Genomic DNA, 4,786 nt, shown 5'->3' on the forward strand with positions numbered 1-4,786 from the left:
AAAAAAATATGACCACATGAAGCTCCTTTTAAAACATTCCTCTAGTGCAAGCATTTTAAATAATTTCTCAAAGGAAAGTACTATATTCTGAGTGAATAGCATGACATTATGAACTACATCTAACCTAAGATTTTGCTTCGACAGGCCTGTCAATGCTCCTTAGTTCCACTATAATGAAATGAAGATCATGCGAGCTTGGAAGAAATATCTTCCTCACCCTGATACTCTTTATTAACTGTGGAATTGTACTATTTTCTTCACCATGGCAACAAAAGCACACAATAGAGTTAGCTCTTACCTTCCTTGCACAAGGTGATCGGGAATAACAGTAACAAAGAAAAGTGCAGCAAACACAGATTTCAGGAAACAAGGAGTGAAGGAAACCGTGAACCCAGGGCAGTGTGAGCTCAATGATCTGCGTTAAGGGCCCTGTTCCAAACTGTTTACTAGAGTAGGTAACTTGACCCAGAGAGAAGGCTTTCAGTTTATACTTGATTAAATCTCAGAATGAGTGACTTTTAATGTCAGCCAGTCAACTAAAAGACCAATTTAAATGATCTCATTTTACAGTAAGGTTAAAGTCAGTAAAAGGCATAGATTGACCAGTAATCTTGAAATAAGGCTCCGAGTTACTCCTATTCGGTGTCCTTTAAAAGCAAAGAATTTGTTGTCATCCGCATGTATGAGTCTTTTAGTTATTTTAGAGAGAATCAAGGCTGATTTTCTGTGTGAAACATTTTAACGATCACTTCTTTCCCAGAAAAGAGAATCTGGTTTAAAATGTCAGATATTCTATATTCTGTTCAATTTACATTGTTCAAAATACTCAAAATCGTTCATCTTCCTCTGACATTCTGAGGTTTGTAATGGGATGTCTTTCACTAGGACATGCTGGTAGAGGCAAAAGTACCAAAATTGGGCAATTGACTATTCCCTGTTCAGGGAAAAGGGGGGAAGAAAAATCACATCAGAGTTTTATTTTGTCACTTGTGAAGCAATGCAAAAATTAATAAAAGAAATAAGTACTGGCTAAATAGAAATCAAATGGTTGCCTTGCAGCCAAGAAGCCAAGAAAAAAAACATTTGATTTATGGGATTTGACAGGTATGGGATTTTTAAAATTAAAAAAAAATCATTATGGCCATCGATCTTAAATAAGGTGACAAATACTTTTTGTTCTTGCATCCAGATAGGTTTTTGTATCATGCTTTATTAAAAAGCAAACTTGGCACTTACATTCGGGGAAAAGGTTGAAAATAATGTTTTTAAAAATAGAAAACTAATTTGGGAGGAATTTAGGAAAGATGATGGGAGAATGCCTGTTTAAGTAATTGCCCTCTTTGAAGCCCAGCACAATGAAGAAAAATAACTGAAAATAACAAAAAGAATTCCATTAATATTAAAACTAGATAGTGACAAACTATAGAAATGATCCCTGAAAGTATAGTCTTGAAGGAGGGGGGAATTGGAGGGGGAGACAAACCATGAGAGACTCTGGACTCTGAGAAACAAACTGAGGGTTCTAGAGGGGAGGGGGTGGGGGATGGGTTAGCCTGGTGATGGGTATTAAAGAGGGCACGTACTGCATGGAGAACTGGGTGTTATGCGCAAACAATGAATCGTGGAACACGACATCAAAAACTAATGATGTAATGTATGGTGATTAACATAACATAATAAAAAGTGTAAAAAAAAAGAAATTTGGCTTGGGGAAAAAATAAGATGAATTACTTACAGTGAAAATGAAATTTTCAGGTGTAATTATTCTCTAAGCCAACCTATAACCTCATAAACTTGTCTTTTGCACATTTTGAATTCAATAAAATTCTTGAGTGTCAAAAAAAAAACTGAATAGTGATATCAATGCTGGACCATAAATGTCAAAATCAAAATGACAGTTACAACATATTTGGAGCAAATTGAGTGAGCATGTTGAGTGTCAGCACCCAGGTTCCATACATGAAAATCCAGTTGGTGTTTGGGGAGTTAGTAGAGGAAAGCAAGGCTCAGGATTCCTAGTTCCCAAGCACATACCAGGCACAGTGCTAAGGACCTTACCTGCATCATTTCAATGACTCCTCTCAATAAGCTGGTGCTATTGTCTTCGTTATTTAGATGGTAAACCTCGGGTTTTTGCCCGTGGTCACATAGCTATGTTGCTACTATTTGGGTTATCTGGGATTTTTTTTTCCCTTCATTTCTTTTTTCCTTTTTTTTAATTAACATATAATGTATAATTTGTTTCAGAGGTATAGGTCTGTGATTCATCAGTCTTGCACAACTCACAGCGCTCACCATAGCACATACCCTCCCCAATGGCCATCACCCAGCCACCCCATCCTTCCCAACCCCTCCACTCCTATAACCCTCAGTTTGTTTCCTGAGATTAAAGAGTCTCTAAGTTCTGATGTCTGAGTCTCTTAAACCTCTCTAGTTTCATCTTGTTTCATTTTTCCCTCCCTTCCCCTATGATCCTCTGCCTTCTCAAATTCCACATATCAGTGAGATCGTATGATAATTGTCATTCTCTGATTGACTTACTTCGCTTAGCATAATACTCTCTAGTTTCATCCATGTCATTGCAAATGGCAAGATTTCATTTTTTGATGGCTGCATAATATTCCAGTGTGTGTGTGTGTGTGTGTGTGTGTGTGTGTGTGTGTGTGTGTGTGTATACCACATCTTATTCATCTGTTGATGGACATCTTGGCTCTTTCCACAGTTTGGCTATTGTAGACATTGCTGCTATAAACATTAGGGTGCATGTGCCCCTTCGGAGGGTGATCTGGGATTTTAATGCAGGTTTCTTTGACTTCAAAACTTCTCCTGAGTGACTAAGCAATGCAGTCTTCCAAGGAGGAAGTTCTTGAGCGCCCTGCTTATAACCCTGAACTTGGCAGGAGAAGAGTTGTAAGTGTGGTATACTATGGAAGAGAGTGCCCCAGAAGCAAAGGGTATGGGGCAGAGAGGGATAGAACAGCCTGGGCAAGTGTAGAAGCAAGGCAGAGAAGAAAAAGGCAATGTGAGAGCTGTTTTTGTTCATTAGGATTATTATCTAACTCGGGGACTCCAGGCCTAGAAACAAGTCTGGGCTGGAGAGAGACGCAGAATCATAGATCAGGGCCCACATTTTAAGCCATAGACCAACACGATCTGTGCAGAGAAAATATAAATGGAGCAACCAGGTATAAGACTGCTGATCAAAGAGACATCAAAAATATGTGGTCACTCCCAAAGATAGCTGGCCTGCCCAGAAAAAAACAGAAGGGTCAAATCTGAGGGATATCTATAGGCTAGGCTGTATGCCCTAACCCGATGGAACCAGCTGGCCTTCGAGGCGGTTTGCAACAGAGGTGGAAAGTACCTAAAGAAGTCATTAGATTTTAGTTACATTAATTCCGAGTCCAAGTTAGGGGGCTCAAGGAGCCTCAGAATCTCTTGCAGTGGGTCCTATGAGGCCTGAATTGGGTCCTTATTTAGGAGAAACACATGAATATTCTCTGTCTGGAGTTCCAGTGCCAGTAATTCACATTACTGCTTGGCTCATGCCATTGATGTAGGTTGTATTATAAGTAAGCGATTTTAAGTTCTTTCTAGTCAAAAGTTCTGTGATTCCCTTAGGAGTAGTAAAGAATTTATCAGAATCCACAGGCAGACTAGAACAATCTCCCCTTCAAGAGAGCCTAAAGATTTGAAGTTAGGCATAGACTGAAGATATAACAGCTTTAAATTAGGTGACTTATGCACTACTGATTCTAAGGATTAAGAGACAAGCTTTCAGTTCAAGAGATGAGTATTGGATGTGCTTAGTGGCTTAACTACCTTGTTAATTTGCACCAATTAGGTAGCATAAGGACAAATTACAAACATTAATAAGAGTTAACAGGTTCACTGTATGATATTTAAACATTAATATACGAATGGAAAATATAAATTGCTCAGCAGTATCCTCTAACAACTGTATTAATGTTTTGATTTGTTTCTGTACAGTTTTAATACTTCCTGATCTCTAAGAGTAAACAATAAACCTCCTCATTACTGGAATTTTGTTTCTTTAATCTTGATATTCCTGAGGTTGGCATAAGTGTTTTATAAATATAGATTTTTCTCCTGTGGCAACAGTAAATATTGGTTTTTGAAAAGTCCTACCAGTTTCCCAACAACTTCTTTTTATCTTGCTATACCTATTTTTACCTAAAATCACACTGAGTAAAATATAACTGATATTTGACTTTATCTGTACAGAGAAAGTTCAGATTTGATTGCATATTGTATTTTAGTTAGAATCATGTTGATTACATGCTCCTATCAGATGTGGCAGGGAACCTATCAAAATGATCATAGTATTGATATACATAATTATTATACCACAAATTATATGCAAAATATGCTTCTAAACTGGAGTCAACTGTGCTCTTTTTTTTGAGGGGGGGATTGAACATTATAATGTTATCCACTCTTTGCAGTGAATTCCTTTATATATTCAAATTCTAGTTCCATTACAGGTCCATGTCATTACATATTGTGAGTGAGTAGAATCTGAATTCATCAGTATGAATACCATAAAAAGGGACCCAAGTATCATGTGCTCTTAATGTCTTAGAATTGGCTAGTTGGAATGGAATGCATCATAATTTTTTCCATTAAATTGATAAAGAATATTTTATAATGCAATGGCTTTTAATGGAGGGGCAGATTTTTTAGGAAAGAATTAAAGTGGATTGCTGAATTTTTTAGTTAATTGTATCAGGATGACCCTGGCCTAAGCTAAGAGTTAGACATGTTG

The 4,786-nt window shown here is 37.4% G+C and overlaps 1 pseudogene; it reads right to left on the bottom strand.

Annotated features, from left to right (window-relative positions):
* Positions 1 to 1,383: 1,383 nt before the first annotated feature.
* Positions 1,384 to 1,451, bottom strand: LOC114209182 (small nucleolar RNA U3; annotated as a pseudogene).
* Between the last annotated feature and the right edge of the window lie 3,335 nt (positions 1,452 to 4,786).

The sequence above is a fragment of the Eumetopias jubatus genome, unplaced genomic scaffold, assembly GCF_037043125.1.
Source record: "Eumetopias jubatus isolate StellerSeaLion01/CBP00866 unplaced genomic scaffold, mEumJub1_p1.0 scaffold_1, whole genome shotgun sequence".
NCBI lineage: Eukaryota > Metazoa > Chordata > Mammalia > Carnivora > Otariidae > Eumetopias > Eumetopias jubatus.